General features: G+C 34.8%; 1 pseudogene; it reads left to right on the forward strand.

The window, feature by feature from the left end:
• The first annotated feature begins 4,004 nt into the window (after positions 1-4,004).
• Positions 4,005-14,378, forward strand: LOC131160928 (chitinase 1-like; annotated as a pseudogene).
• The last annotated feature ends 396 nt before the right edge of the window (positions 14,379-14,774 follow it).

Genomic DNA, 14,774 nt, shown 5'->3' on the forward strand with positions numbered 1-14,774 from the left:
TTCCTATTTAAAAAAATAAAAAATTTTAAATTCAGAGTATTAGTGGCGAATTTATAAATTCGTCACTATTGATCCATTATTAGTGACGGATTTGAGAACCGTCACTAATACTTCCTTTTTTGAAAAAACAAATAAAAAAATTTAAGCTCAAAGTATTAGTGACGATGTTATATATTCGTCACTAATAAGGAACCAATAGTGACGAATTTGTAGATTCGTCACTAATAGTTTTTAAAATAAAAAATAAAAAATTTTCAATTCAGAATATTAGTGACGAATTTGGTAATTCATCACCATTGGTCCTTTATTAATAACGAATTTCTAGATTCGTCACGACTAGTCCATTATTAGTGAAGAAATGTGAGTCGTCACTAATGCTATGTTGTTTATAAAAAAAAAAAATAGATGGAGAGTAGTGGTGACGGTTTTGAAACCGTCACTAATGCCCAAAAACCCCTATTCCTTTCCGCGGGATATTTTCCCTCCCTCCTACTCCAGCTGGCCTTTTCGCCTCCGCCTACTCCCACGGACCTCTTTGGCTCTCAGTCTCCCGCAGCTCTCGCCTGGTGCGCCTTGTTTGCCATACATCTCAGTCTCGTGTTCCCGCGAACCTCCTAGTGGACTGCTGGCCTGGTACACCCTCTCCCAGTCTCCCGCTGCGACCCCCGTCTAACCCCTTTCCCTCTCGCTGTTCCCAGTCGACTGACGGCCTTCTCGCCGGACATCTTGGTCAAAGCCCTAGCCAACTCGCGATCCCTGTCAAACCCCCTCTCCCAATCTCTTGCTACTCCCAAGTAATACTCAAAATTTATTTTCTATCTTTTTATTTTTATTTTATTTTTATTTTTTTTGAGTAATACATTGTCGTTTATCTCTTAATTTATTTATTTATTTTTATTGAAACAAGAATGAAAAAAAAATTATTGTTTAAAAACTTATAAAACTATAAGTAATGAGTTATAAAAATTTTAAACTATAAGTAATGTTTAAACAAGAATGAAATTTTTAGAAAGATAACGTGTTATGCATGTTGTAGGACTAATTACTCTTAGTGTGTATTGAAAAAATTTTGGGTATCCAATTCAAATTTTGGGCGATTCTATCAATTTATGCTTGCAAAGTTAGGTTAGAATTGTGATCTGTTTCTATGCATACACGAACATTTTCTGAACTCCAAAACAGTTACCAACAGTTATAGGCTCATGGAACTAGTATTGTCTGTACTTGCTTGATTAATACAAGTACTTTTTTCTTTTGAAAATTGTTTTTCAAGTGTTTGGGTACTCTAGGAAAAAAAAAACTATTGGGTAAAAAAGACTTTCACAAACTCTAGTTGCAATCTGACGGGGTGCATACAAAGCAAGTTTAAATCCCACAAAGAGAAGGCCCATTCATTTTTCATAATTTGCCACATAACTTGTCGCTTTTCATCATCATATTGGAGGCTGAAATTATTTTTATATTTGAGTGAAAAAACAAGTTGTTTTTGTACTGTAAAATCTATTTTAATTTCTATATTTTAATTAGTACAATCAAAGATTTATACCAATTCATATTCATATAGATACTTCAATGTAAATGATCCTATTAAGATAACAATTTTGTATCTCTTAGTCTTAGGCATGAAGAAAATTGTTCTTCCCACTTACAACCTGAATGGACCATAGATTTTCTTATTATTATTTCATGAAACAAATGAATTAAGTTTCAAATTATATTTTTGAATAAAATTTGACTTAATATTTTTTTTCTTAATTAATTTAACTAGCGATTGCACACACAAATATAGTTTTATTATACTTTATGTCGCGACGTCTCGGCGCGAGTGGGCCCGGGCGGCGAAATAAAAATTATTTTAAATTTTCAAGGAAAATAGGAATATCGAAGTCGTCACTAACCTTTTAGTGTGGTTAAAACACATAATTACTACCCCATTAAGGGTAGAATGAGTCTACGTTATCAGAGATGGGGTCGGGAGTTCGGTTACGCGAGGGGAAGGTACGAGCACCCCCTACGCGCCCGTTCTTACGAACGGCATCTAACTAATTTGGAATTATCCCTAAGTTAATTTAAAAAGTCTTTCACTTTACTCCTCTATTAGTAGATTTACATATATAAGCAAATAAATAAAATAAAAAATAAATAAGTGAATCATATAAAAATATATGTACTATATATATTCCCTCAGAACTAAAGATACGTGAAACCCGAAAGCTCATACCCTAGCATTAAAATCATAGGGATAAAAATTAAGAAAATACTTAAGAAAATATACTCCCAAAATTTAAAATTGTATTGAATTTTTTATAGGAAAATACTAGTATGAGAGTTTTTTGGATTTCGAAAGGTGTCAAATATAAACATATAATGTGAACAACGATATCAAAAATACCATGATACATAAAATAAAAATAAAAATACATAATAATAATAATAACTATATGTCATATGTACTATATAATAATAAATCACTATACTACCTAATAACTTACCCTAATAATAAACCAACCTAATAGATAGTAATAATACACGCATCACAATAATGATAATAATACTAAACTTAGAGTAATGATAATAATAATAATAATAATACTATATCATACATAATAATAATAATAATAATAATAATAATAATAATACTACACTACCATATAATAAGACATTAACATCCTATAAACGTAATGATGACAACTTGGAAATTAATATTCAAAACCCTAAAGTTAGCACTAGTACATACACATATGGAAACAATTAATCCCCAATAATAATAATAATAATAATAATAATAATAATAATAATAATAATAATAATAATAATGAAACAATTTGAACTAAAATAAATATACAATATATGCAATAATAATTATGGAAATAATTGAAGCCTTACCATTAATATACAATAATAAGGTGGAAACAAATTAAACTCTATAATACACATGCAATATATACAATAATAGAAACTATTACACAAGTAATATTACGGGAAGCAATTTAAACCCTAAAGTTAACAAATAAAACACGCGACAATAATTATGGAAATAATTTAAAACCTTACCATTAATATATCATGACAATATGAGAGACCAATCGAACCCTAAATAAAACATTTAATGAACAAAACCCTAAATATACCCATTAACCCTAAATAAAACATGTAAGAATCTAAACCCTAAATACACAATATATACTAAAATAAATAAAAAACCTCAGGATAATATACAACAATAACATAGACACCCTAAATAATAAATGAGTATATTACAATAATTGAAAATACAATGATAGCATGAACACTTTAAACCAATATTCAAACAATAAATATGGACATGTAATAAGGTATTAAGTAGTAATCCAACACTTATAACAATAATATTAATATTTATACATATATATATATATATATATATACTAAAATCCTAAACATGAAACCTATATATTACAATAAAAAAAAAAAACCTTAAATATTACACATGCCTGCATAAATAAATAAAAAAACCAAAAAAAACAAAAATGTTAGTTTTCAATACAAAACAAGACCAGAAAAGAAACATAAAAAGAGATAAAAATAAACAAATCAGAAATTGCATGCCTGTGCGTTTGTGTGCGTGTGTGCAGAGACTTACAGGGGACTCATGAGGTTTGGAGATGGCTCACGGATGGCAGCAGGTTGGCAGCAGGGGGCGGCTATGATGGAGCTGCTCGGGTTTCTGGTGGTTAGCTGCTGTGGGGATGGTGTTGCTGTGGTGGTCGAGTAGGTTGCACGGTGAGCTGGAGCTGCTGGGGAGTTGTCGAGGCTGCCAGTGTTGGTATCTTGGCCGGAGCACGGGATCTGCTGGTGGAGCAGACGGCCGGGGACGACGATGGTTGCTGTGCGTGGCCGTTCTGCTGTGCTGGTGAGACAGGATCTGCACAGAGACGAATGGAGAACGACGGCGCAGCTGCTGTGTGCAGCCGTGGGCGTCCTGCGGCTGGAGTTGGGCAGCGGCAACGAAGGAGGAGATGGTGATGGCGGAGCGTGACTGTGCAGCGAGAGGGGCAATAATGGGGGCTGCTCGTATCTGGGGTGATCTGGTTTGGGAGCAGCGGAGAGGGATGGGGGATTGCAGAGAGATGGAGATAGATGGGAGTTGCAGCGGCTATGGTGATGGTGGGCCGGAGAGAGGGACGGTGACGGCTATCTGGGGCGGTGACGGAGTGCTCCGCGTGGCCGGAGCTGTGCAGAGGGGCTGCGGAGCTGCGTGGCTTTCGACTGTGGTGGCTGGGAGGATTGCCAGAGCTGCGTGGCCGTGGGATAGGTGGCCCTTTTTTTTTTCTCTCTGTTTCCGCTGCGCGCCCCCCTCCTTGCATTGGCTGTGCCCACTTATATAAAAAGAATTCTGAAAACACTAAAAAAAAACTTCTTTTTTGATTTTCTTTTTCTTTTTTTTTTCTACTTTTACTATTATGGTAATAATGAAAATAGTAATAATAATAATAATTATTATTATTATTATAATAAATCAATAAGGTAATAATAATAATAATAATAATAATAATAATAATAATAATAATAAATAATTGCAGTAAAAATAAAAATAATAAAGATACTATCAATAAAATAATAATAATAAGACTAATAATAATAATAATAATACTAATAGTAATTGCAAAAAACACTAAATGACAATAATAAAATAATAATAATAATTATTATTATAGAAAAAATAAAAAATAAAAATAAAAATAAAGTAATAATAACAATGTAAATAATAATAATAATAATAATAATTTAATAATAATAATAGTAATAATAATGAAAATAATAATAATAATAATAAAAGTGATAAAAATAATAATAATAATAATAATAATAATAATAATAATAATAAATATATCCAAAATATTAAAAGTAATACTAATAATACTACTGGTAATAAATAATAATAAATACAAATGATTATAAGAAAGTAATAATAAAAATACTAATAATAATAATAATAAAATAATAATAATAATAATAATAATAATAAGGTAATAATAATAATGAAAATAATAAGAGGAGACCCCATGTTCTATTTGGTTAGGGCAAAAATAGGGTGTCTACACTTTATATAATGAATTTCTACATTTTATATTTTTCCATTTCTTCAACTTAGGGTGATTTTTTCCATCTTTACAATTACCCCGCTATTGCAATATGAATCATCACCCATTTAATACCCATGTGACGTTCATTTTCTAATATACTTTTTTCCTCATCTAATCCTCCTCTACTTATTTTCTTGAAGTCACCATGGTTAGAAAAAATTTAGGGAATCTTCTAACTTTTTGTTTGCTATCTTTTTTTCCGTTCTTATAGCAATTAATGGATCTTATTGTACTGATTAATCTTTTAGTCATTTTCTATGCAAGCAACATGATCACATGCATTTCATGGAGATTTTACAAGTGGCAATCAAAGTTTTTAATGAATATTAGTATATTTCTTTTACTTCAAGCAAGTGAAGCATGCATAAACTACACTTAGAGTTTGAGAGCCATCTTTGAGTTTTCAAAGTTTATGCTCAAAGTTATTTTAGAAATGATTAATAGACATGTATTATTTCAAACGGCAGCAGAAACGGCAGGCCCCTTAAGTTAAGCCCCAATCGCCAATACAAACAAAACCAAAACAGATCCTAATCTTCAATCATCTGCTCATGACTCCTCCTTGCACTACACTCTACACAGAAAAAAACCAAACCAATCTGCCTCCTCAACGGGTGATGACTCCTCACTCACCAATATGTTTAGGCCAGGGGACCGTTTGGAAATATGAAATTAAGATTTTAAATTTCAATTTATATTGGTTTTAAAGAATATGTATATAAAAAATTATATTGAGTTTTCTTTCCCTTTTTTTTTTTTTTTTTTAAATGTACATAAGTTTAAATCTATGTTTTAAGATCTATGCTCTCAAATACTACCTAAAACTTTTGTTTTATAAACTCGTACCTATACAAGCCTTCGGCGGAAAATTTTAGCGTAGCATATTCAATAACTAAACTCGAAAGTTTTCAGAATATAATCTTTAAAAGGGTAGGTAAAGAATAATACAAAAAGATTATCACGTCTGCATTGATAATCTTATAATATCATACGAATTACAAAATAAGAAGATTTTATGCCATCAAGGTTCACATGCTTAATATCTCATCATTCGCAGTTGGTCAATTGTTAGATTTAAACTAGTTTTATGGCATTATACAATCTATATCTTGATATTTTCATCATGGACATCATTAATTGTTGTAGCTATAATCTCAATTGACTAGCATTTATGATATCCATTTATATATATATACATATATATTATGGTATGAATTAGCGTGAAGGCAATGCATTGTATATATGAAATCAAGGCCTGATTCAAGTTAAAAGAAGTTAAATGACAATGAAAACAAAAAAAAAAAATCAAATCAAATTAGATAATTAATATAGTAGATTGGTTTACATTTTTAAATGTCTAATACATAGTTCGGATGGAGTTTTGTTTTCCAAATTGAACTACTAAAATACATGCTTATGTTGAACGCCAACTGCATGGCTGATGCAGTGCATTGTGAATTGCATGCTGGTAGTGGAATTAGGTTCTCGCATGCTCAAACTCACTAGTATCTACATAATGCGTATTATTGTGATTTGTTTTCTTGAATCTATCAAGTTTTAGTGTAGGAATTTTTTGGGAAATGTTCAATTTATAGAAGGCATGCTGTCGAAATTTCGTTAAAGTTTGTCCTTAATAAAACTATGTACAAAGAAATATATGCATGATCAGTTAAAACTTAAAGTCATTCTAACTCGCGTCTCTCACGTGTTGAAATTCGTAAGAAAAGAGACGATCTCAGGCTTATAATTGAAAATAAAAAAGACTTGGCTAAGAACAACAATCGTAAGTGTACAGTAAAAGGTCAAGAACTAAATGGAAGATGAAGTAAAATGTCAAATTAATTACTATCATTTCATGTATTCATTGAAGCTTAGACCCGTCTAAGAATGGTTACTATACATTCATTCCTAATCTTACATGTGAGACAAATCAATTATTATATTTCAATTGCTTATTAGTCATACTATGTTGACTAATAATCACTTGAACATGTTAGTTATTTGTTTCACTTACGATTAGTAATATTTGTATTTCAACCATTCTTAAATTGTCCAATGTGGACAGTTCAGGAAGTTGTATTTACATTGTTGTCATCGTTCACGCTTTGTCAATTGTCATTATATATTTCGAGCGCATCTCTACTTGTGTTCTCTGGGTGCATAATGGGACGTCGTGACAATTTGTTAGTGATGGAAAACTAGCAAAATTTTCACTTCCCCTATCTCGTGTACATGGAGAGCCATAGGGAGATGCTGCCAAAATTTATAATGACTACGACGAAGGAATTTGAGCTATTGATCGCAATATAAATGCAACATTCCTGAATGGGATAGGATTCGTACCCTTTAGAGTATGATGGTTGATTATAGGATTTACGATGCATGCATGATAAACATTATGAGAATATAATGAACACCATTTACTTGAACATATTATAGGATAATTAATGAACATGGATAAGAGTTGGATGAATGCTCGGGGTAGGTTTTTGCCAGAATACATGAAAGAGGTACATGATTTCATAGAGTTCGCACTTCCTCGTGCAGACAAAGCTTGTAGAATAAAGTGTCCTTGCAAGAAATGTTAGAACATAACATTTAAACACATTGATTTGGTCTATTCACATTTGTTAGACTTTGGAATTGAGAAAAGGTACACAAGATGGGTGTTCCACGGTGAATATTACGCAGTTCAGAGCGATAATGATGACGATGAAGATGAGGGGCAAATATAGTAGGTGGTGATACAAGTTCAGAAGGGTTAATCAAATTGTTAGGTGACTTGCAAAGGGGGATTTCAGTGGACACGGGTGATGTCAATGTGTCACGTACTAGTGATGAAACTACTTAAGTGGGTACCATACCTTGCGATCCTAGTACGTTGAATCAACTCGGTAAACCATTTGCTAATATCATAAGGGATGCACAGGTGCCCCTATATCCAAACTGTAAAAAGCTCTCAAAATTAGAGTTTCTGATAGAGTTGCTTCATGCAAGGACAATGCATAGGTTATCTCAGAGCGCATTCAACATGCATTTAAGCCACATTAAGGCAACACTGCCTGATGGTGAAACACTTCCCAAGTCCTTTTATGAGGTGAAGACATACATGCGTGAATTAGGTCTCGGTTACACTCTAATACATGTGTGTAGGTATGATTGTGCACTCTTTTATGGTGAACATGAAAATGCGAACAAGTGCCTAGAATGTGGTGAACCGAGGTATACAACTAATCAGAAGAAGGGTAAAAAGATTCCCAAAAAAGTTTTACGATATTGCTGCAACGATTGCATATGTGCAAAAATACTGCTACAGATATGAGATGGCATCAAGAGAAACGTATTCAAGATGGAAACACCCTTAGCCATCCAACGGACTCCGAAGCTTGGGCCGAATTTGATAAATTGCATCTGTGGTTTGCTAGTGATCCTCGCAACATCACACTTGGCCTTGCTTCAGATGGGTTCAATCCTTTCGGTAACATGACCAACCCATATAGCATGTGGCCAGTTATGATGATGTCATACAATATGCCGCCACGACGATGTATGAAAGAACCTTTCATTTATATGTCTCTACTGATTCCCGAACCGAGCGCACCTGGTAATGATATTGATGTTTACCTGCATCCATTAATTGACAAGTTGAAAGAATTATGGGAAAAAGGAGTGGATACATTCGATGTGGAAACTGGGACAACATTTTGGATGCATGCTGCAGTCTTGTGGACAATTAATGATTTCCCCGCATACGGCAACCTATCAGGTTGGAGTACAAAAGGTTACTTAGCATGCCTAGTATGTAATAAGGATGTTGGGTCCTTATCCTTGAAGCATGGCCGCAAGTTATGTTTTATGTGTTATCGTCGTTTTCTACGAACTGAACATCCTTGGAGGACTTGTGGCGTCAGAAGCTTCAATGGAAAACCTGAACAAAGGTCGCCGCCAAAGCGGTTAAGTGGGGAAGAAATATTAAACCAGCTAAGGTTGATCGGAGATGTGAAATTTGGGAAACCTCCGACCAGTATAAAAAGAAAACGCATAGAGTGGGAGTTGAATTGCACAAAGAGAAGCATCTTCTTCAAGTTTCCATACTGGAAAGATCTTCTACTACGCCACAACTTGGATGTCAAGCACATCGAAAAGAACATTTGTGAGAATGTCATTAGTACATTGCTTGATATAAATGGGAATACAAAGGACACCGCAAATGCTCGCCGAGATTTGGAAGACAAGGGAATAGGACCTGAGCTACACCTATTTCGTGATGGGGAAAAAATTCTCATGCCATCATCTTGTTACACATTTTCGAAGGATGAGAAGAATAAATTCTTTGAATGGTTGAAATCAATGAAGTTCCTCGATGGATATGCATCGAACATAGCTCGATGCATAAACACAAAGGAAGGGAAGATGCTAGGAATGAAAAGTCATGACTGTCACGTCCTTCTACAATAGGTTCTACCCGTTTTCCTTTGTGGACACTTGACTGAAGATGTTCGCTCGATGCTGATTGAGCTGGGATTCCTTTTTCAGCAGTTGTGCTCAAAATAATTGAGCGTAAACGTACTTGAACAGTTAGCGGATGACATCGTGATCATACTATGCAAGCTGGAGAAAATTTTTCCTCTAGCATTCTTCGATGTGATGGTCCACCTAGCTATCCATTTACCGAGGGAGGCCATAATTGGAGGACCGATTCAATATCGTTCGATGTATCTTATTAAGAGGTAAAGTATAAAGTCCTTGTATAATGGTCACGTGATTTCCTTGTTTTTATTTTTTTTTCTTTATTGTGTCTTCAAATCTATAATGCTACGTAAAATGCACAGGTTCTTGTCCACTTTGAAGGGGTACGTGCGCAATAAGGCACAGTTAGAAGGTTCTATCATTAAGGCGTACATTGATAGTGAATGTCTTGCATTTTGTTCAATGTATCTACATGATATTGACACAATGTTCACTCGTGACGAGCGAAATGTGGACATTCATGTTATTAATGCCGAAGATGAAGAACCCAAGAGCTTTATATTTCAATAAAATGTTCGGCCTCTCGGTGCACGAGTTTACGATTTCATTGATATGGACGACCTAGAAAAGGCTCATTTTTACATCCTCAACAATTGTGATGAAACTGTTCCATATATCGAATACGAGGTTCCAAACTCCTTACTTTGGAGTCGTGTAAGTAACAAAAACTACTTGAGTGAGAAGCAATGTATGTTTTCACTATTGACGGTTTATTCTTCTAAACTCCTGTTTATTTAATAGATGAAAGTCATGTTTTACAGTAAGGAACTAACGACAAGTAAAGATTTGTACACGTTGGCATGTGGCCCCGATCAACGAGTTAACTTCTACAGCGGTTGCATTATTAATGGGTTACGATTTCATACAAAGTCCCTCGAACTGCATAGAAGAACCCAAAATTGTAGGGTTGCGGTGCTAGGCACAGAAGGAGATGAAGAAATTGACTACTTTGGTGTGTTGGATGACATTATAGAGCTTAGCTATGAAGCAAATAGAGTTGTCCACCTATTCAAGTGTACCCGTTGGGACATCGACAACAAAAAGACTGGGATAAACACCGATACCTACTTCACCAATGTCAATTTTAGCAAGAGCTAGTATCAAAATGACCCTTTCGTGCTTGCGACGCAGGCAAAACAAGTGTTTTACCTTAAAGACACCAAATTGAAGGGTGAATGGCATGTGACTCAAAAGATTCCTCCCCGAAGTTTGAACGCTATTGCAGAAGTTGCAGATAGTGAGATAAGTGCCAGTGAGACTGCATGCCAAGAAGATAAGTCATTTGTCCACGCAGCAGCACAATATGGTATAGATGTTGTCGAAGAAGGCGTTGATCCTATACCATTGCATAGGGATGGTGCCAAGGCAGAACACGTAGGGACTGTTGACATTACAATTGAACCTTTTGTAGATGTTCACTTCATCGACGATGAGGAAATTGATAGGGAAGATAAAACAGGGGTCAAGTACTGTAGTGAAGAGGAAGACAATTTAGAAAGTGAGGATGATATCGATATTGAGGACGTATAGGGGGGTAAGCATGTTATTTTTGTCACTATGTATCTGACATGTGTAAATAACTTAAAATTAGATATATGATGCATCCATCTAATATTCGTACTTCTTATATTTACTTGTCTATTAATTTGCAGATATGGCACCAAGAGGCCGACGTTGGAGAAATCCTTTCAGGCACACAAGTACATCGCATGAGGATGATTCGACATCCTCCAGACCAACGGACCCCGTCGGTCCTGATGTGGCGGCACCATTGTCTAAGCCATCAAAACCTCAGCCAAACATGGATACCACTTATGCGACTGACACACATGGTGAGTTTCCGACCGTCATGAGCAGTGTTGGTATGGATACAATTAATTTATTTACATGTCAACCGTTGATGATAGTTGTTCACATGTATGATTATAATGTTGTTCTTAAATTAACTCTACTTTCAACATCTACGACCACGACCAGGTCAGGCCGTGGTGCAGCAAAGAACATGTCGCTGAAGAAGCACCTGGATAGGACTAAACAGCGGATTCGGATCAACATTGCTCTAGGATACACCGCCCCGCTAAACGATTGGTGCACCGCATGGACAAGGGAGCTCGGCATTATATGCCAACAGTATGCTCTAGTCACTACATTCAGCTAGCCGTAGGTAACTCAAGAGCAGTGCATGGTTCTTTACATGCACATTTTGGTTAGTTCCCAAACCCTATAAAGTTTTTTTTAATTTACATGTTTTTTTACTTTTAATATACTAGTCAATTAACAACTTTCTAACATTGTAATTGTATTACCTGTATATGCAGGAGGAGTTTGATATGGACATCCTCGAGGATGACCATGTGAGGAGGGCGGTTGACGTCCAATTATGTAATAAATTTAAGAGCTATCGCTCGAAAATGCACTCCCATTTTCGAGCGATGGGAGATGAAGAAGAAGAGCAGCCATACGATAAGATATCCCAAGAAGATTGGGACATGGTGTGTCACCATTTCCGCAACCCGCGCTATCAGGTGATGTGCTTATATTATAATCACTAATTTTTCACAATGATTTTGCTAATATATCATCATTACATCTTCCTTGTAGGCCATATGTAAAACAAATGCTGCGAACCGCAGCAAACTCCCTACGATGCATTGCGGTGGATTGAGGCTATTCGTAAATCATCGCCAGGTAATTACTATATATAAAATTATCTGACCATTACATGACATAATACTAATGATGTATTATATGATAATGTAGCGTGATCCCGAGACTGGTGCAGAGGAGCCGCTGTCGGATCTGTATCACAGAACACACCAACGGCGATCGGGGGAGTGATGTGAGGGTGCGCATGACAGACATGTAAGTGAAGTAAAAGATTTAGTTTATTACTTTATTCAAAACATCAAAGTTGTAGTCTTACTTATTCATTTTTATCATTTTCATGATTGAAATTAGGCACGACTGGTCAAGCTAAGGGATGCACCTGTTTCAGAGGGGAGCAGCACATGACAGATTTCGAGATCACTTCCCAAGTGCTTGGGCAACGAGCAGGGGGGCTAGGTGAAAGGTCTTGGAAGTGGTTACATCACCCCAACAACATCATCATCCATAGGTGCGGCAGCTTGTGCAGAGATGGAACGACAGCATTGAGAGGCTGAATATGATATGCAGGAGATGGCTCGACAGATGCAGATGATCGTTATGGAGAACGCGGAATTGAGATCGGAGGTCTCCAACTTTCGAGCCCAGATGCAAGCCATGATGGATAGGCAAGCGCGGTTAGAGGAAAGGATGCGCCAATATGGACTAGATGATGCAGGTGGCTCCTCTGATTAATTATAAGGTATTATGATCACAAATTGAATTTCATGTTAAATCATGCTAGTCTAAAATGCCTCCTGCATGGCGGATGCAGTTGATGTGTATTACATTAATAGGAAACATAAATTTGAAGGCTAATTCACCATTGTGAATGTTTTGGGTTCCATAGAAGATGGTTAGACTAAAATTCAAAGAGTTATGAGCCGAATAGATCAGGAGAGGAAGGGCGTCAATGGAGTTAAAATGTAGGTTTTGAGACCTGAAATTTCTATTTAATATAAGGGTAAACTTAACATTACATATTTATCACTTTAAGGACTATCAAAATTTTCTTTTAATCTTTAAGAAGTAGTTCAATGCTAGTTGGAAGGTCTTATGTATTGCATGTAATTTTATGTAAATAATAATGTGTAAAATATTTTTATAATTTCAATAAACTTTAGACATATTTTCAAGATGAGTTAATAATATATTGTCATAATTTAGTTTACCAATATTAAAGTGTGAATATTCATAATTATTTATAAAAATTAACACCTTGTTTAAAAATTATAAAATACAAACATTGATTGAGATATTATTATAACACCATATAAATATAGGACTAATGGACGTGAAAAGTCTTAATAAAAAACATTATGACACTTATGCTCTGATTAACCTTTTAAAAAAAATTAAAATTTTAATATTTACATAATAAGATGTTTTTTCATTGTTTTTTTTTTAATAAAAATTTTGGTATATGAATTCTTAGGAAAATATTAATAATTTATTATAATTTCTAAATTGCCATTTGCTATATAAAATCTTGATCAATTAGTGAGTTTTCTTTTTTTTTTTTTATTGTATACCTTTCCCCTTCATCAACCCAGATAGCACCCAACACGTCCGGTGTCTTCAGTGAATACATAGGAGTTGAGTTCAAACATGTCACATTTTCAGACGTACCCATTAACCCACAAGTCCAATTCCACTTCATTCTCTCCTTCGCCATTGATTACACTGTCTTATCTTCTCCTCGTCCAACAAATAGAAACTTAAGTATCTTCTGGGATTCAAATGGTCTCAGCCCCTCCCATGTTTCTTCCATCAAGGGTAAACATCCGAATGTCAAAGTAGCATTTTAAAGCTAATCCTAAAACTTTTGCTCAGTGCATAAGGCAGCTCATTGCGACGCTTAAGGAGAATGGGGTAATCTCTTTTGCTTCTATAGCTCCATTTGATGATAACGAAGTTTAGAAACATTACTTGGCTCTGTGGAAGAGTTATAGGAACCTCATAGACTATGTTAATTTTCAGTTTTACGCATATGATAATAGAACATCTGTGTCTCAATTCATTAGCTACTTCAATACCCAGATGATTCGGACGCATGTTATTTTGTATATAGTAGGATAGTGGCAAAGCAGATTCATGTCTATTTGGGTCTCACATCGATTTTTCAAGATATGTTTAGGTCATTTAAAATCTTTTCAATGAGCATATTATCGGATGACTCGAGATAACAATTTTTATTTAAATTATGAATTTAAGATATGGTTACATGTATTACTATCGTGAATATGCTACATGATTGCATGCTAATCTAGAATGCCCCTTGCATGGCGGATGCAGTTGATGTGTATCGCATGCTGATAGTGGATATAGGTTATCCTGTGCCTTCAAATTCTTATAAATGATCTATTTGAACCTATCAGATGCAGGTTTTGTGGGAAAACGTCCAATTTACAGACGGCATGCTGCCAAAATTGCGTTAAAGTTTTTCCAAACAAAAAGAAAAGATAGGGTTAATTT

The sequence above is a fragment of the Malania oleifera genome, chromosome 7 (assembly GCF_029873635.1).
Source record: "Malania oleifera isolate guangnan ecotype guangnan chromosome 7, ASM2987363v1, whole genome shotgun sequence".
In the NCBI taxonomy this organism is placed as follows: domain Eukaryota; kingdom Viridiplantae; phylum Streptophyta; class Magnoliopsida; order Santalales; family Ximeniaceae; genus Malania; species Malania oleifera.